Below are 26,457 nucleotides of genomic sequence, written 5' to 3'. Positions count from 1 at the left end.
TTAATAATTTTAACTCAATCATAATCAGGGCAAACAAAGTAAGCATAATCCATCAAGACATACACAATTACACATGACAAATTAAAGAGAGATAACTGAAAGCTAATTCCAAATAGACTTATAGGTCAGATAAAGTCCACGTGGATCTTAAAAGGAAAGTTCACTCAAAAATGAAAATTCTGTCACCATTTACTCCTTCTGAAAAATAAAGGTTCCAAAAGGGGGGTGTCTTTAGAGCACACGAGGATGAAGAATGCAAGGAAATAGTCTTTTTAAATTCAATAATCTATGGGATACAGGGCAGAAACACGGGATAACACCGGACACGAGGCCGGACAAAAAACTGAACAAAACAGGGAGTATATATACAAAGACTAAATGAGGTCATTAACAAATGACAGGTGAACAGAATCATTAATCAAACACACAAGAAAACTGGGTCGAATGACAGGGCACACAGGCAAACACAGAATCAAAGCGATGTGACGGGGTTTGGCGGCAAAGCCATATAATAACTATTTTCAGTTAAATAATTTTTAAGTTAACAGTACTTAAAAGACTGTATTGTATAAAAGGCTATACAAATAAATGTGACTTGACATAAAATGACAATTTGTCTTTGTATTTTATTAATTTTAATAATATAAAGAACCCGTTGCCTTGAAAAAGAACCTTTAGTGTGATGGAAAGGTTTTATGAAGATGAAGGTTCCTCAAGGAACAGTGTTAATAGTGTCTAAACCCGTATGAATGATTTTCTCCAGTGGAAAACAACAGTAGATATTTTGAAAAATGTCTGTTTTGGACCCTGTTGATTTTTATTATATGCACAAAAAACTGTTGAAACATTTCTCAGAATATCTTCTTCTTTTGTGTTCCACAGAAAAAAATAATAGCATGAAGGTTTGAAACAACATAAGGTGGAGTATTTGTGGGTGAACTTACCCTTTAAATGTTATCCAACTGAATATCAATCAATCATACAAATCTAGTTCATTCAATTACTTCTATTAAACAGACTGCTAAGAACATAATCTTCATCATCAAAGTTGTTCTTTTGGGTTTATTTGCTAATATTAAGCTAATTTCAGAAGAAACAGGAAAAGAGGTCAACTACAGGAAGCTGTAGGTTTTTATACAGACATATTAAAGACTTCCACATCCTTTATCAGAAGCTTGGAGCATGTCCAATCTACAATACAAACAACAAATTAGAAAGATTGAGCCCCGGTGAACAGAGAAAGAGTTTAGTAAACTGGTTCAGATCTAGAAAGACAGTCATCTACATTATAGATTCCGATCTGCTGTGGAATCTCAAACTAGACACGTAGCACTTCATCCCTTATCATGGTTAAAAATGAACACATTTACAGCAGCAAAAAGTCTGAGCATAAATAGCAACGATAGATGGGCTGTGTGTGTGTACTGCAGGGTCAGCAGTACAACATGGAAGAACACTGTCCACCCACACACACACACACACACACACTACATGGAGGGTAAGTATTTATGACCAGGTTGTAAAGCACTTTGTCACATTTCAGCAGGAGGCTTTCAGAGCAGGAAGGAGTTCTCATTCACCTGAGAGAGAACAATACAGCACATACATTTTTTGGGGAGTAAAATTGCAAAAAGTACAGTAGCACATGTCATGCATTATAATACATGTGTTCATGTATTCTAATTCAAAACAGCAAAAAGGGAAAGATATGGTGAAAATAGTTTTTAAAAAAAATCAAAGTTTTACCAGTGAATCAAGCAAGATTCTACCTTTTTTTATTCATAGTCTTGAAAACTAAATTATTGCTATTCTGACTGAAAAAAAAGTCTAGGCTATGTAATGTAATATTAGAAAAATATTAAATATTAGGCCTATATTTATTCCAGGCCATTTACTACTTTAAGGACAAATGAAGGGGGGTTGGAACAGTAAATGAAATAAAGTGAATTATTTCACTTTAAAGTCTTAAACATTTTTAAATTCATGTTATTATAGTGAAAAATCCATCCATATGTATATGTATACTATTCTTTTTTGACCTTTAATATTTAATTAAAAAGTCATAAATATTGCAACACGGGTGAAATTATCAGGTGCTATTTTTTTTCTATGTAATAGTTATTATATAAAATAATTTATATATATATATATATATATATATATATATATATATATATATATATTTCATTTTATTATATAAAAATGCCAGGGAATTGCAAATTGTCTTTAAAGGTTCAAATATTGTCACCCCTTTCACATATAGTATATATATATATATATATATATATATATATGACTTTTAATTAAATATTGTGTGTTTGTGTGTGTGTGTGTGTGTGTGTGTGTATATATATATATATATATATATATATACACACACACACACACACACACACACACAGTACAGGACTTGATGGGAACACCAGTATCAGAAAAGTTGAGTAATTTTATTTAATTTTATAATGTTGATATTTACACTTTAATTTCTACACGATTGAATTGAGTACTACTATAGAATTTACTCTTTTTTTATTATTCTTACCTGAACTAACTTTTTTCATGTAAATCTTTTTTTTTTTTTCCTGTAGTATTTACTTCACCACAAAATAATTTTTTTTTATCAGCGTAGCATCAGAAAAGTTTTATTAAAGCAAAAAGCAAAGTTTTAAACTAGGGAAACACTGAAATAGAGAGTGAGTGCGAACTGGTAATGTAATGAAAAGAGAGGAATATATAAATATAATTTTAAATTGATTAAAAAATTGCCTATTCAAGGTCCCAAACCACAATCAAATAGACAATACTTAATTGATTACATAACCCCACTAGCAGCCCATAATCGCCACTGTGTGCTTTAGGACCAGATCTAACTGTTTGATTAAGATGGCTTTATCACACTCAGGCTGGGATCATTCACACATCTGACCTCTGACCTTTTATCCCAGTGTCCTGATTCTCCAGAGAAAATACCAGCTCCAGCTTTCATCCCACTACTGGAACTGAGCTGTGATTATTAATCAGATTAAACAGAAGCAGAGGCTAATCTAGATGGCTTTTTATGAATTTTTTGCAGGAGGGATTAAACAACTTTGAAAGTGATGAAAATGGGATATTGTTATTTTATTGTTGGGCACAAAGGCATTCCTGCTATGAAAATATGGCTAAATACGTCCGTACCATTGTGTGAGAAGTGCACCTCCCTTTTATAATGTTTCACTGAAGCTGTTGTTGTTGCAGATACTTTCAGGTAGAGATTTTTCATTATTTGATGCCAGAATTAAAAGAACAGCTCCTATTTTGTAATCAAAGCAACTGGTGCTATAGTAAGCCAAATATAGCCACATGATGATGTCCAAGGGTAATTTAACTGGGTAAATGAATTCCTTCCACACTTTATGGAATGAAATCCAGGGTCAGGTCCAGTAAGCTCAAGATGAGCGTAACCTGTTTGGAGATAAAGCAGTAGGCTGGATTACTGGAGCAAGTACTGCCCCAGTGGCTATGCAGAGGCATTCCTCCAGTCTCACACACAATGCTCTGGCTTTACACAAACCTCCGAGGAATGCCTTTTAAGTGCCCTGCTCCGGTCCTGAGCTCAGTCAGCGAGGAGCTCTTCTATACTGTAGCTCACCTCATATGGACCTATGCGGTCTCATCCATAATATTATATTATCTGTCTGCAGTGTGTGTAACTACATCATTAGCTAGCATAGTAGAGTACAGTGAACCTAAACATTACATCACTTGCATGTTTGGCATTATATATATCAAAACACTGATTATCATGACAAATAATCAGAAAGTGTCCTACTTTACCTGCATTCATTCATTTGTTTGCCAATAGTAGTGTGTATTCTGCCAGTGGTTCACCTATATATCTACATGCATGTCAAGCAGGTATATTGCTTTGACCTATAAATAGTGCTGCTATGAGGTTTACAAAAGCAAAACCATGCAATGATTTGAACAGAAGACAGAAAAACACCCTCAGAACAGTTACTGCATTAAAAAAAAACACCATAGCAAAACAAAAGTGTATGATGTATAAATGGACTGGTTTCAGGGAGCAGAATAATCAGGTTTATGATATTCTATATTCAGCAAACAGCAGGTCTTTAATAATGAAAAGCATAAGGTGAGGCTATAGCAGCTTTTCTTGTGACTTGATGTGTTCAGATAAAGGTCTTGTTTATTCTCATTCTGCAGCTCATGCGAGGACAGATTTCAAGGCTGCTCTTCACTCAAGCACATTTTAACACCATCCCCCTTGTTTTCTACACTTTACACTTTCTTTATCCTTCTTTTCCCCTCTTCCTTTCTCTATATTGCCAACATTTTCCATGTAGCTTCACTTTTATATGAATATTATACATTTAAATATGTTTTTTCTTTTCTTTCTTTCTTTTTTTTTTTTATTTTTTTTATTTTTTGGTAATCTTTGCTAAAGGTTGAGACTACAGGATGTTAGGCCATTAAAGCTCAGTGTGAGATATATATATATATCTGGAGACATGAAGACATTAGTTGTGGTTATGTATTTTAAGGGTTTGGAGGATTCAGTTTTTGATATTATTTAGCCTCTGATAATTCCAGAGTTTCCCATTCGTTACATCTGTCCTGCCACAATTGAATGAACCAAAACTATTAGTCACAGAAACCAAAATAGAAGCTCAACTGCAATAAAAGCTCATGCAAATTAATAAATCAATTAGGTACTATAGAGTGATTTGACAACAAAAACTAGTCATATATTTCTTCAGAAAACTATATGCACTATTTGCACTATTTTTGTTGAAAGAAATATATATTTTTCCAATGACAAAATAATTATATAACAGTTTTCCCATATTGCAGCCAATACTACATTACAACATTCACATACATAATATTTCAATGCATGCTTGCTGAATAAAAATATAAATCTTACTGACCCCAAACTTTTGACCAGTAGAGTAGAGGGCTGAGTCCCGCGGGACCGAACGCAAATCTTGTGGGAGCAGGCGGTTTGAACTTTTCTGCTGGGTGGCTAAAAAAAAAAAAAAACAGCGGGATCAGGAGGTAGCCTAGCGACATGATGGAGATGTCAATAAATTATGTGGAAAAAAACCTCAAACAAGGTATTTACAGCATGAAACCTTAGCAAGGCAAGTCTGATATTTATGTGTGTTTTGTCTTTCTGTGTTCTCCTAGGCTAGCTGCTTTCAGACATGCTTTCTGCACATTTACTCCAGGACCAATAAAGCCTATGACGGAATACTTCAATAGCTAAACTCAAAGTACTTGTTTTGAAGTCTAAAGAAACGCGCGGTAGCCTAAGTGTTTTAGATGTTCCCGATAGCCTAGCCAGGCTACTATTCATCTTCCTGATCAGTGCATCAAAATACAAGGAGGCCAGGGAAGCGAAAAAAACAACCCCATGAATCTCTTTAATAATAGCGATACAAATACGTGTTCTTTCCTGCGAGACGGGGGAAAACATTTACTAAAACACAAACGCATCTTTGATTTCATTTGCTTACATTATTTACGCCGGATAACAACAAAACGGGTAAAAACTATCATTGTTTCCATGTTGCAGTTTCTAATAAAGTTCCCAGATAAATAGCATATTATTTACTCAGCAAAACAACTCGGCGCTGTGATTTTGGACTTTTCAGCAATTCAGCAGTGGTCAAAACATTATTGAGGCCTCTCTCCTCTCTTCACGGCTAGTGGAGTTTTTCAGTAGAAAGCAAGGCATGATGGGCCGGGGAGGGTGTGGGGCCAGCATTTCTTCAGAGGCCTGAAAGCAGGGAGAGTGGGGTCTCTTTGAGATGCAGAGGGGGTTAATTCGAAGCACAATGGAATGAGCTGACAGGGCCGGGGACTTGTTCCAAAAAGTGGAGCCCGGTGCCCACTGAGGTACCGAAGGGCCAGCGAGGTCGTGTTCAGCCTGTTGTGCCATTGAGCTAGGCGGGAGGGGGTGGCCGGGGGAGCGGGGAGGGGTCGGTGGAGGCCCACGCTGTGAGGCAGTGGGGGGCATTTTAATCCCCTATTACTTGGACAAGAGATTAAAAGATTCCTGCTTTATTTCTCCACATGTCCCGCTGCTTCTAGCAGTGCCTGGATGACGGCAGTTTGAGCATAGGTTTTATTTTTAGCTTAAACACACAGAATGAAGCTAGAGCCTAAGGCACCTTTGATTTGGGCCACTTAGCTGAAAAATTTATGTCATTGTTCTGAGGGCTTTTTGAGGATTGTTCACAAAAGCACGGCTAAAGTCAAGCTGAGGATTGAGGTGTTGATTTGAAAAGCCACTAAAATCGGGAGAACAGGGACAAAAGGTGCATGGCGACAGCAAGAGAACTCTACGTGTGACTGTGAGGAGGGCCGTGTGGTGCGAGAGAATCGGAGAAAAATACTAGCGAGAGAGGGGGGTGGGCACAGAATGGTCGCAAAATGGGGGAAATTTGTAAGGAATTTGGCCATGATGAATGAACTCTGCTCAGTCCCCACAAAAATCACTCAACGGCAAATAAACATTCCCATCGTTGCTGCTGTGTCCCCTGGTGGAGGCCCGCATAACCTGAATGTCTCCGTCCCATTTCAAGCCTTATTTCAAATAACAGCCTGTCAGATAGTATCTCCCCGTCAGCTCAACCTACACACAACCGTCCCGCTCTCAGCCACACAGGAGCCAGCGTGGGGTCAAGAGCTGCTAGTCAGGGTCTTGTTTCTTTGTTGATCCAGAAGGGCACCTCGATGAGAGCTCTACAGCAATGCAAACAGTCTTGTGTTCCTTCTCTTGTAGATACCAACAGTCTGTGTGCATTGTCAAAGAATTTACCTGCTGACCCTGCTCTGTCCACAAAATGAATGATGAGGTACAAGGAATTGCTAAATGCAAACACTGCAGGCTACGTTGAGAGCCAAGAGGAGCGCTTGTTCAAGATGCTCATGAACAGGCCAGGCGTCGCTTCACTGAACTCATCATTCATGATTAAAATGACATGTAAGAATTGCAGCATTTCAAACCCATTTTATGTTAACATACTTTACAGCTTTAACTCTATTGCATGACACAGAATTTTACATGAACGCACAAAGGTGGTCAAAATCGCCTGTAGGCCTAATAGATTCATTTTTCTTCAAAAACAAGACAAGGCAAAACACAGAAAACTAAACAAAGCACAAGACAAATATAGTGAAACAAAAAGCTGTTAAAAAGCGGTCTGTAAAAAATTAAAATGATTCCTTTCTCAAAGAATACTCAAATTTAAGACTTTTTCCAACACAAAATATGAAATTGTCATAAGCACAAACTGAGATTCGGAGTTTTAAGGAATATTATTGACAAAACCTATGGGGGGGGGGGGGGGGGGGACACAGAGAGTAAAATTTATATAGAAAATGCATGAGGGGCATTAAAATGTGGAATGATGTAGAATCAGCAAATCATTATAGCAAAATAAACAAGGCCTGATCTGTCAGGTTCTTTTGTGTGCGTTTGTGTGTGACAATGGCTAGCTGACTGTACAGCATTCCTTGCATAAGTTGAATTACTTAACTTGATGTTGCATTATAGATTCTTCTGATCAATTGATGTTTTTAAAGGGGTCATGAACTGAGAATTCAAATTTTCTGTGATCTTGTGACAGTTAAGAGCTTGTTATACTATAAAAAAATACCCTGCAAGTTTCAAAACTCAAAATTTCCTAACCAAGGCCAGAAAACAACAGGATCTAAAAAGTGGAGACTATCATAGAAGAATATCAATGTCTACATCTACATCACGGTGTCTTTGACCCCGCCCACTGGCACGTTAGTGAATAGTGACATTTTGAAAAAAAAAAAAAAAAAAATTAAAAAAAAAAAATTACCAGATCTGACCTAATGCAAGGATAGTGGGATTATTTGTTTTTCAACAATGTGAATGTCTCAGCAGTGCATTATTTGTTTGTATTCGGTGCATTTCACTGGATTATTTGGTAAATTTTGGGGCAGGCTATGCAAACAGATTTTACGATATGAATCTGCCAGCAACGCCACAAACATGATCTGATGATCAGTGATTTCTGATGTATACTTATTAAAGTTCAGGCAGATTGTCTTTCAAAATCGTTCAATACTGTTTATGCATCAGTAAATCAAGCCAGTGACTAAACAATCAACTTCACGTTGTTTCTCTTAGTAGAATGAAAAAAAAAATATTTAAACTGTGATTAAATTATACACAGAAAGCGATCAAAGAATGCTCCATTTCCAATCACAAGCTGTCAATCACACAGTGAGAGTTTATATGGACACTTGCCAAAACCCGTTATGAAATCAATGACGCAGTTACACTTCACAAGGAAGCTCTTACTGTATTTACATCGTGTTAAATTGTTATTTGGTGAAACAATTTGTGAGCGTGCAGAAATTACATTGCAATAGTGATCTCGAAATCTCGAAAGCTGTAATAGTAAATGCGTAGTACAAGTGTTTGAGAGAGTTCCACATGTAATACTATTTTATACGCAAACATGTCAGCCAATCACAGCAGTGGCCGTTTACATTGAAGTCTCACAGCAGACACTCCCCTTCAAACAGAGCGTTTAAATCAGAGGCAAAAACCAGGCTTGGGCCCAACATTATAAGGGCACCCCAAGAAACATAAAATAATAAAATAATCCAGTTCATGACCCCTTTAAAGAACTTGACAATAAAATGTATTCTTAAAAAGGTTATTTTCAAGATATAAACTGTTTTTGTACTAACTGGACCATTTATTTTTAAGGTGTTGGAACTTGTTTTATCTCCCCACATTCCAACAGCAGAGAAACTGATCTCAGATCAGCTCTTCAAGGTTGCTCTTCGCCCTCATGCCGTCTGTCTGAACGACGACTGATACAGCATAAATGCGTGGGGGGTTCCCCTGGTCTGTCTCGCTCACATGATGTGGTCAGGCATTTCTGCATTCCTGCAATAACACTCATTCCCCCCTCGCCATGTGCTGCCGTCCGGGCCTGCAACCCCCCCAGCAGCCCTAGACTGCCACTCAAACCAACTCTCAGGAGGACTGGATCAAAATAACCCCAGCGGGAGCAGGTAATGGATCACTCATCTTCGTCAGCACAGAGTCATGATCCAAATGAAGACTTCACTGACCAGACAGCTTGAAATCCTACACAAACATGAAGATTTACACAACAACTAGTGACTGATAGCAGGGCCCAACATCTCAAAATAGTTCTTGATCCTTAAAATTATTTTAGCCTTAAAGGGATAGTTCACCCAAAAATGAAAATTCTATCAACGTTTACTCACCCTCAAGTAGTTCCAAACCTCTATGTGTTTATTTGTTCTGCTGTACACAAAGGAAGATATTTGGAAGAATGTTTTAATCAAACAGATCTCAATCCCCATTGACTTCCATAGTAAGAAAAAATACATGGTAGTCAATGGGGATTGAGATCTGTTTGATTAAAACATTCTTCCAAATATCTTCCTTTGTTTACAGCAGAACAAATAAACACATAGAGGTTTGAAACAACTTGAGGGTGAGTAAACGAAGATAGAATTTTCATTTTTGGGTGAACTATCCCTTTAAGAGGAGGCTAAAGTTTTCAAGCATTGAGAAGACTTTTTGCACTGTGAAGGTATGAGCTCTGCATCACAACCTAAAGTTACGTTCACTTTCACAGCTGTTCTGTGATATTTTATGGGCAAAAGCTCTCATTAGATATCAAATGATTTGTTCTTATCATCTGATCGTGTATCTATAGTGTTACTTGATCTTAGTGCTGCATTTGATACTATTGACCACAACATTCTTTTAAATAGACTTGAAAATTATGTTGGCATTGAAATTGTATTAGCATGGTTTAAATCATATTTATCTGACCGTTATCTGTTTAATAAATGAAGAGATGTCTTATCTATCACAAGTTCAGTATGGAGTACCACAAGGCTCAGTACTAGGACCGTCGCTGTTGCAGTTACACTCTGGACATGGTACACTTAGGAGATATCATTAGGAAGCATGGGATTAGTTTTCACTGTTATGCTGATGATACTCAGCTCTATATTTCTTCATGCCCTGATGAAACTTACCAATTGCCCAAATTAGCGGAATGCATAGCTGATATAAAAAAACAGGATGACTAGTAATTTCCTGAAAAAATTCAGAAAAAAAAGTATAACCATATTAGCCTGGTTCTATCAACACTGCATTGGCTCCCATTAAACATTGTAAATACTTTTAAAATATTGCTGATTACTTACAAAGCACTAAATAATTTAGCTCCCCAGTATTGAGCAAGCTCTGAACGCATTATAGTCCTTTACTGCGATCTCAGAATTCTGGCCAGTTGATAATAGAATCAATACATACATTAAGAATACACTGGAATATCAAAATCGACTGCTGGTAGTAGATCGTTTTCCTATTTAGCACCAAAACTCTGGAACAGTCTTCCTAACATTTTCTGTGAAGCAGACACACTCTAGTCAGTTTAAATCTAAAATCATATCACTTTGACCTAGCATACATATAACACACTATAAACTTCTGTAGGTCAGCCAGAACCAGGAACACTACCCATAAATCCTGATGTACTCTTTACATCATAAGAAGAATGGCATCTATGCTAATATTAGTCTCTCTGTTTATCCCGAGGTTTACTGCAGTCCACCGGATCCAGGCCATATCCAGATCTGATGAAGGACCTGTGCCTGGGCACGACGACAACACAGTCCTGAACTCTGTTTGCATTTTTCAAAGCTTGTGCAGAGATACATTTTTCTTTCCCCAAGCCTTGCACCTTGGAACCTATTTCAAGGTTTGCATTCTCGAGCCATCAGCCACTGTTGTCAGAATGAGTGGGCCGGAGCGCGTTAAGGGTTTTCTGTTAGAACGGTATCGTGTAAGTGGCCCCTAAGTTAATAACTAATGATCTTTGCAACAGAAGTGAATCAATCAAAACTAATTTTAGCAGGACAATAACTTTATTCTAGAGCAGCTGTAACAATCTCTGTTAGGCTACTTTAATTTCCTATTATCACCGAAAAGCTGCTTTGAAAAAGACTATTATTGTTAAAAGTGCTATATAAATGAAGGTGACTTGACTTGAAGTTTTATTTATACATGTATGTATAATTAGCAATAAAATGCTAATCTTAGTCGAAGCAGTTGCCCTCTAGGTTTCGAAACATGTCTGCTACCATTTATATGAGTGGAAGTTTTCTCCCTTTTATAAATTCTTTGCCTTATCTGGAATTTGGTAATGCTGCTTGTAAAAAGTATGGAACAGGAAGTGTTTCCAAGGACGGTTTACTGTTCTTAGCATGTGAATGATAACACATTTTAGCTCTCATCTGTTCTCAATGAGTACCTTAGGAATTTTTCCTGCCAGAATTAGTTCACTTCCAAATCTGGCACACAAAGTATGTATGTGTGTGTGTGTGTGTGTGTATGTGTGTGTGAGTGACTATGTGTAAGGAATAACCATAGAGAGAGGAAGAGACAAGGAATAGGGGTGGAGGAAGGGAAAGGAAGAGACAACCCTTGTCATGACCCCCAGCTGAGCGGAGAGGCTGCCCAGGATTTAGTGTTGTTTATGCAGCTGTCGAAAGCACCCAGGAGATCACGGCAATGGAACAGACGTATACACCCAAATTCCACACCTCCACAAGTCACAAAATCACATCAAAAAGCGTTCAATGATGAAACAACCTTTTGTATTTGGAAAGATTATTTTACTTTGTTCGTGTTCCAGTATAGGACTGAGGAGGTGATTTCTGATCATCATCACATCATTCAACACTTCAAAACTTCCATTGCTGCCACTCAAACTCAGGCCTTTGCCTGTTGCTAACATCTGAATTTCTCAATCACATTCTTGGTCTGTCTGAATAATGATACACAGACTCTTTGATACAAACTCTTTGCATTACACTCTTTCCATTACACATACATTGGGTCTAAAGTGTAACAACAAGTCTGGAGTGGAGGAAACAGGGTCTAAACAAACAATGTTTGAATTATAAATTTAAGGAAAAATTTTCCTGGGCATCCCTGCTTACACCAGAAACAACAGTTCACAGATAATCAATATGACATTAGCGATAGATAGGCATGCATGGTTTTTATAAAGTATATCATTACAAAGTGAAACAAAATAGGTATGATTCTTAATATAGCCAATGAAAATAGCTTCTTTGATATCCACAACTAAATTGAAATTGCTAAAATTTAAATAAAATAATAATTTAAATTAAATAACACACTAAAATAGCTGTTTACTGTTTTAATATATATTAAAATGTAATGTATTCCTATGGTGGCAATGCTGAATTTTCAGCATTCTTACTTGTCACATGATCCTTCAGAAATCATTCTGATATGCTAATGTGTTGCTTAAGAAATATTTATTATCAATGTTGAAAGCATTTGTGCTGATTAAAGGTTCACTATGTAACTTTTGACCCTCTAGCGGTTGGCCGAGTTGATAATCGTTTTATAACGAGCTCTGTCGCAGTCTATTTTTGCAAACAGAAGCTTGCAAACAGAAGATTTTGCTGCTCCATGTCAACCTTTCTCGCTTATTGTGACAAATATCTTTTGCCACACTAACATCCCAGACAGCAAACTGACATTGAATCAACATGGAAACGACGTCTCTCATGACATTGAAACAACGTTGATTTTGCTCATCGAATTAACGTTGAACCAACGTCAGACGCGGCATTCTTCAAAGCTAAATGAAAATCGAAAATTGGTTTGCTTTCATAACGTTGAAACAACACGTTGATTTCAAGTTGATTTTCCGTTAGTTTTGAAAGAATGACGCGTCTGACGTTGGTTCAACGTTAATTCGATGAGCAAAACAATGTCAGATCAACGTTGTTTCGATGTCATATTTCCACGTTGATTCAATGTCAGTTTGCTATCTGGGATGCATCATAGCTGGAGCAACTTTTGTTTATGGATTTGACGAGACACACACACAGACGAGTGACCTGCGCGATTTCACGTGAAAAGTAACCTGGTTTGTCTAAAATATAAACACTTATAACGGGCTTACCATAGTGAATCAGATTAAGACAAAAACATGTTTTTGAAGAAGGATTGATGGTGTATTGTCTCATTTAAATTTTGTTAATTTTTAACCAAAAAAAGTTACACAGTGCACCTTTAATATGTAAATGTGTGTTATGTAAATGCTTTGTAAAATACCAAAATAATAGTTAAATATTGAACTATTTAAATTGCAATTGAAATGGAAAAGGTTGTGGGTTGCACAGTTGGTGAAAATCTGCAACTCATTTTTCTTTTAATGCACTATTTTCTGTTACATCCCTGTCACACACTCTCCTGCTTGTGAACAAAGTAAAGAGAATCTTGAAGATGGAAACAGAATCCCAGATGGAGCTTGATGTAAATGATGCTGCTAAACATTCTTATAAACATCCTAAAGCGTCCTAATTATCTAGTGTAAAGTGTCTTTCAGTATTTTGGAACGTGCTGGATGGACTGAGCACCAATCCAAAAGTCACAGCCTTAAATAGAAGACTCACTGCAGCTTGGACACCGAAAATGCTTGACATAGTGTCTAAAAATGACGTCAGCGGCAAATGTTTATCTAAGTTATCCGAGGCATTTATTTTAGTCTACTGAATATGATACTGGCTGGCTGTCAATCCTTGAAAAGATGTGCATATGTATATGATCTCCATAACAATAATAAATGTTCTGAGCATATTGCAGGAATGTTCTATTCAGAGTCATTGTTAACCAGACGTGACATTGGAAAGGAATTGTGCTGTGATTTGGAGCTGGTCTGATTTATTTGAGGGTAAATATAATCATATTTCTGGTGCTGCAGGAGGGTTATGAGAGTGGGTGTGGAGATGAGACATCCCCGTTAGCAGAGCACTATTTTCGGGATCAGGCTGTCATGTGCCCAGAGGCTCAGAGTATCTCCATACAGTTTAGCTGTTTGAAGAGTCTGAGAGAGAGAAAGGGAGAGAGAGGCATGTCAGACATGGGCCCTGTCAGTTAACCTCAAAAAAGACGAAAATAATGATATTCCAGAAAAGTCCCAGCCGCCAAGACCACAAATATAGCTTCGAATTAGACAACATGCCCTTAGAGCATACTTGAAACTACCTCGGTCTAAACAACAGCAGCGGGAAGCTTCAGCAAACCTGTGAACAGCCTAAGAAACAAGACACAAAGAGTGTTTTATTTTTTGAGACCAGGAAAAGTAGCATTAAAAATGGCAACCTAATCAGAATGTGGCTAAAAGAATTTTTTCTTGATAAATTAGTGTTTGTTCGACCATCCGACAGCCTGACATTGGCTAATGGTAAAAGGGGTGAGTGGCTGGAAAACCAGCTTAAAAAAACAGCAAATACATTAAAAAATCATATTATATTATATTTTATATATACTATATTTTAACTACTAAACAAAATATTTTGCTATTTGCCAATACTTGTGAAATGTTTATTATAAAATGTTTTATTATATGTGAATGATTATTCTTTTTTAAAATTCATGTTCACTCGTTATCTTTGATCATAAATGTAACCTCCAAACGGCATGTGTTCTCTCTTTATGACCAATGTCACAGCGGATGGTGGGACTAAATATCCTCCACAGCTGACTGCAAACTGCCATTCAGATCTGCATCATTTCAGTTAGCAACGCCCAACTTTCTACGATCCAATCAATTCCTGAAGAACAAAATCAAGCCCCACCCTAAATTTTTTCTTCTCATTTCCGAAGTTTCACTCGGATATACGTCACAACAGGGAAGAAAGGACTGTCGAAAATTCCGTTTCATGCTGACGTTAAAATCCCAACCCACCTAAACTAGAATGACACATAACCCCTTCATCAGACCACAGAGGAATTTTCTAGTGCAGTTGAGGGGCTGCATTCAAAAACCAAAACACAGTCCTCAAAGCCTCAGGATATATACATTCAGACAGGCAAACGTGACAGACCTACCAAAAGAAAACCGTTTGTGGCTTTACATACACATAGACCATGGTATAAACGCAAAAAACGCTTCTTGTATATGAACAAAATTCAGAACACTTTCTTTCCCTATTTTACAAACAAAGTTTGTTAATTGGCGTCTAACAGATCCAAACTGTTAGTTGAAACCTCAACTGAGCTACTGTTGAACTTAATTAAACCTGTCAACTCAAGAACATTTCTGGGTCATATTTCATCCTCAAGTAAGAAATCAGAAATTACAATTAACTTAAACAAAATTTAGCATTTTTTTAAGATGTTAAGATGTTTTCTTTTTTCCTTTTTTAAAGCCGGATCACACAGAATTAGTTTTTGCATTTAAAAACGTAAAACACAGGGCAGTGGAATTGAAAAACAATGCACAACACATAATTATAACTTATTTTAACTTGAGTGCTGTTTTTAGAATGGTGTTTCACTCGTGAGACGGTAAAATATGTATGTTTACAAAGAAAAACAATGGAAAAGTAGCACCGTAGAACACAAAAACGCATTCTGTGCTTTACAAGCCTTACCATGAGAGAAAAATCTTTGCCATTAGTTGAATAAAAAACTTATTGTAGTATTATTCTAGTATTTGTTTAGTTTGATTTATGATGTAAAAATCATTGCATCATTACAGTAATGACAACACAGGAGGAAAATGTGACATTCATTTTTATATCAAAATGTGACATTAACTTAGCAAATATAACACCAAATTATTTTAGTGTTATTTTAATTATTTTACTCGCTTCGATTTAATACATGAAATACGATCTGGAAATGTTTTTGTGAGATTCACCCACCAAAATGCTCAGCACGTAAATAAATATTAGCCTGATATAGCCTGAAAATAACATTGTGTATGCTTTCAAATATAAACTATTGTTTAAGAAACCTATAATCCACTCTCTTTTGAAATCTGAATCATAAGAGAGGAAACATTTAAAAGTGTCCTTAAAGGTTTTATGAAACCTAGACAAAGTTGCGACACTGAGAGATGAAAGGACATGCGAGGAGCAGAGGGAGTGGAGTTGGAAAAACACATGAAAATGTTGAAAAGATGAAAAGTACTCGGGGAATGTGAGGAATGAGCTGGGTTTTGTCAGTCACTCACTCCAAACTCAAACGAGAGCTCTTTAACCAGCAGCGGCACCCCTCCCTCTTTTCTGTCCGTCCACAACAGTCCCTCAGCCATTGACTCTCTTCTTTCACTCCTTCCTCAGCTCCTCTTCTAAAGAGCTAAAGCTCTCTCTTTTCTGCTTTTGGGATCTTGCTCACAAACACACACCGATTCATTTGACTTCAAAGAAGCACCACATCGACCTCTCTCTCCCCACAAATCACTTTCCTTTCTATCCGTACTCTCCACCCTTTTATTCTCTCTCCCGTCATTCTCTGGAGTCCCACAGCCCAGCAGCTGTAGAGTTACAAAGTGAGACGGTGAAGGAGGGAGCGATTTAAAGAGATTGCTGAAAGACAGTGCTGCTTTGAAATAAAAGGCTTCACGGGTAAACAAATCTCCATACTGTCGACAGTTTTCATCCTCTAAGCTTAATTAGTCCTTTCTCTCAATCTCATCACCCGTCTATCTTTCAGTCACCCTCACCTCCAGACATTCCTGCACTGTTAGTTGCTCTCTATCCCTCAAAGAGAGCAAAAAAGCCCAACATGGCTCTGCTTTGGTGTCCTGCTGGGAAAGATCAGGTATGGATGATGAGAAGACTTCCCCTGCTTAGCGTCTCATGCATGGAGTGTTTAACATCCTTATGCGGGCACAGTCGAGGATAAAACAGACATTTATGCACAATCAGAGAGCCGCCTGGTCAGCAGCACACCAGATAAGTGGTATCTGAGACATATACGTACATGTTATGCGGGTTTCTCGTTGCGATAGACGTTATTTAAACTGAGGTAATTAAGTATGATGACAGGAGCAGCTCTGAGTGGAGCCATGAGAAAAGCACAGCTTTCATCATATAACTGACACCACTTTCGTACCACTGATCCAACAGGCTCCTCCATATCAGAGTTCACACACTGTTTCTCAGGCTCAGAGCACATGAATGTGCCTTCACCAGATGCACTGAAGCGAGCACAGCCGCACTGAGTCCAGCAGTGGAATTCGTGTCTCTAGACGGACGCTCAGCACAGCAGGGTGGGCTCCAGATAAGGGCTATAGAGACACAGGTATCCACTGCCACAGGGGCCTTTGTGATAACCTGATGGGACCTTAGATGGAGCAGAGGTCCTGAAAGAAAAGAGTTTGGCTTTCAGCAATGGCTGAAGTTTCATCTTTGTCAAAAGCAAAAGCTGATCTCACACAATGGATAAAAAGTGGGCCAATACTGCTGATAAGATGTGTATCTTAAAGAGATAGTACTGCAAATAAACAGAAGAAAAACAGTGTTACTATTAACCAAGTAACATTCGCTTTAAAAAGACAGCACAAACACTTACCAAGCCCAACAACACATCACAAAAAGTTGGAAAAGCAGGGTTCAAATTAGAAAACAATAAATAATGTTCACAATTAAGACCAAATGTATTTGAACACTTTTAGAACGACGCCTGTGGTTATTCTGCACAGCTCACCTGTGTGAACCTGAGGGAAACTGGTTAAGTAAGGAACTGACTCTTTCAAGCTAGTTGGTCATTGAAAAAAATGGCTTAGAAAATTAAAGTTAGTTCTGAGAAAAGCTGTTAAAAAGACATTTTCCACCTATTTTCTGTTTGAAGATGTTGCTCACTTTGATATTTTACAATGAAATTCATATAGTTTGTAAGTGTGATTTAAGGCCCTGAAAACACATGGTATTAACATGTGCTTTGGTTGATCGGATGACATGCAGACGAGGCAGACACATTCCTGTTTAGTTTACACCTGGTGTTTTAATCTATCTCTATTGTCCACTTTCAGCCACATCTGTCCTGATTTCGTCTAGGGGAGGTAAACAAATGTTTTTTTTTTGTTTGTTTGTTGTTGTTTTTTTCAGATCGTTTGAGCTAATGGACAAAATAATCTCATGCAAATTTACATATAGACACGCCCAAAACATACGGAGAGCAGAAACTTTAGTTTCTGCTTTGACAGCCGCAAAGCCACAGTGAACGCATTGAGTGTGTGTTAGAAATCAGAGGAATGGTGAGAGATTTGTTCTTGGTGTTTTTTTTTTTTTTTTTTTTTTTTTGTCTTCAAACCAAACTTTGAACAAACAAAGTTTAAATCCCACCTGGCTAGTGTACCATTTTTTTTTTTTTTTACACATTAGGTCAGAAGGCATTAGTTTACGCATTTACGCATTACGTCTAATGCATTTTTTGACTACCTCTAGAAGTGGACAAAAGCTGACAAGCTCAAAACGTTGTTATATTGTTGATTTTACAAACTGGTTTTGGTACTCTTTCATTTGAAAGAGTACCCAATTGTCTCTGTTGCTTTCATTTGATTTTGTAATCAACACATTTGTAGTATACAGTTGTACAGTTTAGTGCACTTTGCCATTCTTCAGTTATTTACAGCTAATGAATCTGTGGTATTGCACATTCAGAGAAAACAAGCTTTCTTCCTGCAATATAAGGTGGATGCTTGAGAGAAAGCAGCATCTAAATACTTTCCAATATATATATATATATATATATATGTTGAAAAAAGGAGAGAAAAGGGTAGAGAAAAAGTGTTCTCTTCAAAGAAACATTACACAATTGAGTCAAAGTCTCTATGCTGCAACCTATGACCTACCAACTCCCCCAGGGTCATGACACAGAGAGGAGACGGCAACCACTCGCTAGCCTGTTCCCAGAAAGAGAGCGAGAGAGAACCAGAGAGTCAGAGTGGAAGGAAAAATAGGGGTGAAAGAGGGAGGGGTGGCTGCCAGTTACCAGTTTAGTAGAAGTCTCTGAGTTTAATAGAAAGGGGTGTTGACTGATTAATATTAATGAATTTGGGAACAGTTGTGTTTTTGTGTGGGACTGTGCTTTTCTCACGCAAGGTGGGACGGCCAGGGGGAGGAATGCATTACCACTCTGAAGACCAGGGGAAGAAAGAGGAAGACAGAGTGCTGAAAGAGAGATGCTGGACAAAAGAGGGAAAGGGAGAGAGGGTCTTCACTGCCTTTCCGTCAAACGAAATAAAGAAGGGCGACAAAAGAAAAGAAGTAGGTCCCTGAGAGGGGGTGATATCAGATTTCTCAAACGCTTGAGTGTTGAGAGGGCTGAACATGATCCAAACTCTCGCCTTAGTGACAATAAAAGTCAGCACTGGCTGCAGTCATTCAGACCATTAGTCATCTCATATGAGTGGAGACAAATATTAAACATAGGCAATATCAAACATACCATACTAGATAGCTCATCTTGACTTGCTGGTCATTAATTATAAGAAAACAAAGGCAAACAATGGGTTGAGTATGGAGACTAATTTCTTTGACAACTCACTCCTGTCCAGATAGATGGCCCTTGTGAAGTACATAACACACACACAATCATGGAAAGACTTCTTTTAATCTTGCATTAATAAGTAATTTGCAACACATTATATAATTAGCAGATTATTAGTTCATGTTGGTTGCACTTTATTTTGTAGTATGTGCACTTTCAGTGGACTTGCAGTGTACGTCCCAATAAAGTACAGAGTAATATAAGGTAAGTACGGGTTAATATTAGGTTTAGGAGTAGGTTCAGGACTAGTAATCACCCAGTTATTGTAATTAATTTCTACAAGAATATATAACGCTGTCACGACCAATTCGTACGAATTTGTACGAGTGATTAAAAGGTGGCTAATTCGTATGAATTCGTACGACCTCACTTGTTCGAATTCGAACGATTTGTATAAACCCATGTGATGGGTAGGTTTAGGGGCGGGGTCAGGGGTAGTTAATTCGTATAAATTTTTACGAATTAGCCACTTCGTAAAATTTGTATGAATTGCCGTGTGATCAGGTTGGTATATGTACATAAGAAACAGGAGTATAAAATAAAGTGCTACCATTCATGTTCGTTCAAATAACAACAGGCAATGAAAATATATAAATGAATGAAATGCACCAAGGACCTGTTAAGCAAAATAGTATGTAAACGTGTTTATAATTAATGAATGTCAGTACCAAGTGTGAGTGCTTTAATCCACAGACACTTTTAAATTAAAATATATATTTTTATTAAAATACAAAAATCTAGAGCAAGCTAGATGCAACTTATAAGATTTATGCAGTTTTGCCTATTAAATAATTATGACAATATCTGATTAAATATCTGCTTTAGTGACAGTATACAAATAATAAAAAAAACACAATTATAGTATTTTTTTTTTTAAATATTGTAAAAATTTTGCATTTTATATTTTTAGTATTTATTTTAATTAAGTTTTAGTAATTTTATGTACATTTATAATTTTTTAGCTTTCATTTATTTTTATATCAGTTTTAGTTAGAAATGTAAACACTTCTTGTTTCAGAGAGATGGGACGAAATGATCAGTCAGTAAACCCCGATTCGTGAATGAATCAGACTGGCTTTGTGAATTGCAACCGATTCTCTGAAAATATCTGATTCAAAACAATTATTGGTTTAATCATTGTAATATTAGTTTATTTGCAAAAATCAGGCTTTGACACAATAATGACTTAAATTTCAGTCAGTTTCTCACACAAATATACGGCTACTACTTTCATGACACATTTATGGGGTCATTTTCAACGTGACAGAAGTCCTCATTCCTTCAATTATCCTTTTGTTTTCCACAGAAGAGAGAAAGTCTTACATGTTTGAAACATTACGGTGAGTAAATGATGACAGAATTGTCATTTTTGGGTGATAAGTAAAAAATGAAAGATTGAAGAGGGATAAATCTTCTCTTTTCTTCCTTTGTTTTTGCTCTCTCTGAGCAGCCTGGGGCCTTGTGGTCTGGCTTGTCTTGTTAATGACCCTGAATGATGCAGTAATGGGATGTAAATACCTTTGTACTTTTTAACATACCACCAAAGCACACCGCATTCAAAGTAGCCTCTCCCAATCAATTCAGTATTTCTGTCCCCTCCCAATAGGCAACTCAAGGAGGAGAGTGAAAGAGGGACACTTTTCCATAGAAGAAAAGTGGTGGCACAGCTGAGGTGAGGAAAGAACTGGATGACTGAGGAGGGTCACTGCTTCTGTGACGCAAGAGAACTAAAATGAGGATCTCTTGTTTAGGAATGCCGGGTTTAAGGGGTAATGAGGGCTGAAAGGTTTCAGGCCCCTCAGTGACACCACAGACAGCAGCTATTTCAGACGCTGTTATATGCCCGTAAAGCCATTACCCACAACTCCACTGTCATTAGGAGATTAGAGACTCTGCCATAACCCTGACAGGCGTTTAACATGAAATGACACACATTAGAGGGAAACAGAGAAAATACTAAGAATACAGTGACACAATTAAGACGCAGTTAAATGGGTCATGTTTAGACCAAAATAAGCGTTAGCAGACATACCAGTCTTGCATGTTCTCTAAGCATCTTTAGCACACGAGTAAACCAATCATTCTTCCAGCCAATTAGTTCAGTTTTTCTACTCATCTAATCCTCTGGAAAGCTGCCCAGTGACATGCTTTTCAATGATTCTAAAATTCTAGAAAGTAAAAGAGCCAAAACTACAAAGAGAGAATTAAAACATAAAATATTGTACAGATAAGATACAGTGCACGTGTAAAAATACATAACACACACACACACACACACAGTTATAATTAATTCCTGTGATGGTAAACCTGAATTTTCAGCATCATAACTCCAGTTTTCAGTGCCACATGATTCTTCAGAAATCATTATAAAATGCTGATTTGTTACTGTAAATCTTCCAATTTATCAGAGTGCGATAATGAGAAATGTAAAATGTTTTCAAATGTAAATAATTGACTTATTGTTATGTTGATATTAAAATTTGTAATGAATGATATTACATTCTTTTAGAAAAGACTGCCAAATAGAAGCTTTTCCACTATGGCGGCTTTTGCTGTATGTCCTCTATGAAATATTTACGGTCATACTCATAATTAGCAGCAGCAGCAATCCAAGATGTGGCTTATCTTCGTCTTACTTTCTGCACCCGTTAAAGGACATGAAGGGTTTATGATGGGCGTAGCTTGCTAGCCTTGAGGACAGGAAGCGTCTGGCCATGCACGCGAGACAGAAGGATGCCATCAACATGAGGCAGAAGGAGAGAATTTGAGGATGGAGTGAGGTTTAGAGGACATAACGGAGGAAGGACATCCAAGATGGAGTAATAGGGAGGAGTAATAGAGATATGGATGGATATGGCTAATGAAAGGAATAAAGGAAGGGGGCCAGTCTCCTGCTGGGGGCATCCTATAGCTGATGGTCCACGCCATGGTTTTATCTGTCCTTTCTTCCTTTGTTTCACCCTCTTCCTCCCTTAATTCCCTTTATCTCTATGTCTTTCTTTCTCTCTGATGACTCTTTCTCCCTCCCCCTTTCTCCTAAAGCAGAGAACCCTGTTCTATCCAGGAGATAACTCCTGGAGACTTCATCAGATGCTCTTTGAGGTGTTTGCTAAAGCGTACACATGTGGCTTTAGCTATGTAATTCTTTTCCATTGATTGAGATGTGATTATATCTTGAAAGAACACAGAAAAAAATAGCTCTGTTTCAGACGGTTGCATCAGCCAGCTAGGGTGGCTAATGCACCTATAGCGCTGTCACAAAGACATATCAGTAAAACTAAAGAACAAGAAAGAGTGGTACAGAAACAAAACACCCTTACAAATGTGAATACGTTGAATAAAATGTTAGGCATCATGAATTGTCTCAAATCAGTTCAATAGAACACAGCAGCAATAACAGTTTTGATTTACCATAAATCAATTTGTGTAATTTATTTAGTTGCAACATTTGGAAAGAGGTGGGTAGAGAATATATATATATATATATATATATATATATATATATATATATATATATATAAATGTATTTCTAATTTAAAAAGGTTATTTAATATGACTCAACCTCACTACATAAATAATAAAAAATAAAAATAAATAAAAGCACAAAAGATAATCCAAGTGTTCGTATCCACACAGTTCTGACTGGATTCGACTGCACTGCTATTCAAGTCTCTAAATATGACTTGTACACGTTCTTCAGTAAAAGTCAATGGGATTTTTTTAAACAATTTGTCTTTTAATATTTGTTCTCTACTGCGTCCAGACGCACCTACTCTGGTGGACACTGCAGAAATCTTTCAAGCGAACTGGAAAGTGAAGACAATGTGAAGTGATGTGCTCATTCAACCAGCTGCTAAAAACATACGGTCGGCTAATCGTGATAGATTCACCTGAACTGAGCTGCAGGCCAAGAATAAAGAGAGAGAGAAAGAGAAAGCACAATAAATTATCCACCTCACAAATAACTTGGTTAAAGACTTTAAAAGTGCATTTAGCAACAAAGAAAATACAATGAGAGGCATCTTATCATGTGACCCAAACTTTTCTATACATGTCAGTGATTCTTTAAAGTATTGTCTACTGTTTCACTTCCACTCTCTCTGGCCCAAAATCATCTCTCATACAACAGAGCCATAGGCCACAGAGCCTGAAATGATAATATATTCCAGCCACAAAGCCATCTGAACAATGCTGCCTAAAGAAAAGGCTCTTGCTGCCTTCCTGAGCAGTGCCCAGCCTCAGCCCTGTGTTTTGAGTTTCCCCCCTTCTTTAAATGACAAAGTAAATCCTCCTGGCAACCCCCTCTGAGGGGCCCCCACCCCCCTTCCTTACCCCCCGAGTGCCTAAGCAGACCAACAAAAGGGCCCATTTGCACGGTGTGAAGGTATAATGCAGTTATTAGTGTGGAGATCTCCAGAGGGTCAGAGGAGGGGAACCACCCTCCTGCCCCAGGACAATGCAGGAAAGTGGACAGAGCCAGGAGGCTTGGGTGCTGGTCATCTCAACTTTCTTCTGACTTTCATGGAAGTGCTGTCTGAATCATGGCTTTATAATTATATTGATGCAAAACTCTTTTCACTCTGATCCATTTCACAATTTCACACAAATAGAAATGCAATCCATTTTGTTACAGAAAACTGCTTGCCTTTGGAACTGAGAATGTCGCCTAGTAAAAAAATACATTGAAGGGAGATCAAAAATAAAGGCAGTATAAAGAGCCAGATGCATTGTAAATAATTAAATTCTAAATACTTTTAGAATATTCAGTTTCTTTAAGAATATACAACACCATTCAAAAGTTTGAGGTCATTAAGACTTTTTTGAAAGATTAATAGTTTATTCAGCAAGCATTAAATTGAGCAAAAGTAATAATGCAAAAGTAATAATGCATAATAATGCAAAAAAGATTTGTACTTACAAAGATGTTTGTACAAATAAATGGTTCTTTTGAACTTCATATGAATTAAATAATCCTAAAGAAAATGTATTAAATTTTTCACATAAATATTAAGCAGCACAACTGCTTTCAACGCTGAAAATAATGAGAAATGATTCTTGAAAATAAAATCAGCATATTAGAAGGATTTCTGAAGAATCATGTGACAAAGATAATGATGAAAATCAGCTTTGCCATCACAGGAATAAATTACATTTTAAAATGTATTCAAATAGAAAATGGTTATTTGACATTATAAGAGTTTTTCCACAATAAAACGTATTTTGATGAATGAAACACAGCCAATGTTGAGCAGAGCAGAGTATTGCAGTTTGAATGGAAACAAACAAATAAAATAATGAGATGGTTATGCTCAAGATGCATCAACACTTACACTACAAATGTGACATTGTGAGAAGCATTTTAGACTACATCTGTTTGTGGTTTCGGTAATCTAATGTCAATTTTTTTAGGACTCCTTTCACACTTAGTGCTGTCCACTTGTTGCCAACATAGCTCTTTTGGTTGTAGTCAATTTCAGACTTGGTCAGACTTGTGTTGTTGTGTATGTCTTAGACATCATCAGTCTTCATAACTATGGGCTAAAAGACAGGTTAAACCCATCCTCTGCCCTGAAGCTCATCCTGTCATTAACCCCCTTCTTTACACTTCTTCCCGAGTGCAGAGACATCACTTTGATCCACGTCTCTGATCTATTTCTATTTCACATTTGGTTAAAGTTCTTGTGACCTGAGAGGAGGCGCCAGGGCGATAAAGACTAAAGGCCGATCACACAGCACCTCATCAGTCTGACGCAGGGTCAGGTAACGTGAAAGAAACCTCAGATGCACATGGGGAACTCATCACTCGCCGCTCTCTGCTTACAACATGGCAAACAAATGCAACTCAAGATCCACCACCTTTTAAATACAACAGTTATCCGGAAAGATGGTCTCAGTATATGAAGTAGGGTGTGGGACTGTAGTCTGCAGAGTATTGAGAATTCTTTAGAAAAATACAGCTTATTTATCATCCAGAAAGCATGCAAATAACAAAGAGAGCGCCAGTAAAGCATTTAGTGTGTGGAATAAATCCAATGCACTCATCTGAACTGAGTAATGCTTTCAGCATTTGCAGAAAAAAAATTCCCTCGGGGTATTGCCTCTTCAATATGGATTTACAGAAAAAGCAATTATAACTAGTATGTTCCACAATCCGAAGCTATTGAAGAAACAACTTATTTTAACACTGTGACAATTTTTTTAATATAAATTATTTTAACTGCTTTCCATCAGGAATCTCCCAGCTAGCCTCAAACATGGTGATAGAAAGGCCTCTTGACGAGATTCACACATGCCAGACGGAGCGTCTACAGGTCTGAGGCGTTCTGCTAGAGACAGGTCATATGAAGAAACCTGGCCAGTGTCTGTTTACTGCAACAGAGCAGATTTACATTATCCAGCCTCCTATCTATCCTGGAATCCTTGGAATGCACTTTGGTCACCTTTACAGGCCTTGCGCTATCAAGACAGAGGTTAAAACTCAGTCAGTTTATTGATAAAACAGACTCTTTCTCACTCAATCTCTCCCCCTCCACCATTCTTTTTTCTTTCTGCTTTCATCTAAGACATACTCAAGACTGGCCATTGGGACTTTTCCTAATGGGTCAGTAGAGTTGTGGGCTGGCCCTAAATTTAAAGGGATAGTTCAACACAAAAATGTAATCATTTGGCGTGCTTTCACACTTGGTTCAATTTCCTGGTCCAAGCCTTAGTTCAATTGTGTTCACATTAGCCTATATTATTTGGGCCCAAACCGTGGTGCATTTGCATCATCAAAGCAGCAGCCTTTACCCTGCTGCTTGGTAATTATATTGCAGGAGAATTCAGCAAAATGCAGCGTTGCTCAATGCTCACCTCACATTTGGTTTGATTCCAAAGCGTCAGCACAAAATGACACTAACCTGCAAATGTACTACAAATGTTTTAAAGAACACCAGAGTCAACTTCTGCTAAAGGCGAACATAAATTAGATATACATTCTCTCTAATGATTGTTTCAGTCATGATTCTCAGGAAACAGTTTTATAAAAT

The 26,457-nt window shown here is 37.4% G+C and overlaps 1 long non-coding RNA gene across 1 annotated transcript in view; it reads right to left on the bottom strand.

Annotated features, from left to right (window-relative positions):
* Window positions 1–1,237: 1,237 nt before the first annotated feature.
* The window catches only part of LOC148978364 (uncharacterized), an 82,499-nt gene continuing 57,279 nt past the window's right edge, over window positions 1,238–26,457 (bottom strand). The window contains exons 7-8 of the long non-coding RNA XR_016169308.1: window positions 4,932–5,026; window positions 1,238–1,580 (exon numbers count right to left, since the gene is read on the bottom strand). This is a non-coding gene — a long non-coding RNA (uncharacterized LOC148978364). The remainder of the gene's footprint in view (window positions 1,581–4,931; window positions 5,027–26,457) is intronic.

This window comes from Pimephales promelas, chromosome 7, assembly GCF_988280905.1.
Source record: "Pimephales promelas chromosome 7, fPimPro1.hap1.1, whole genome shotgun sequence".
NCBI lineage: Eukaryota > Metazoa > Chordata > Actinopteri > Cypriniformes > Leuciscidae > Pimephales > Pimephales promelas.
The sequence above is the reverse complement of the archived record's forward strand: the minus strand, read 5'-3'. Positions and strand labels throughout refer to the sequence as shown.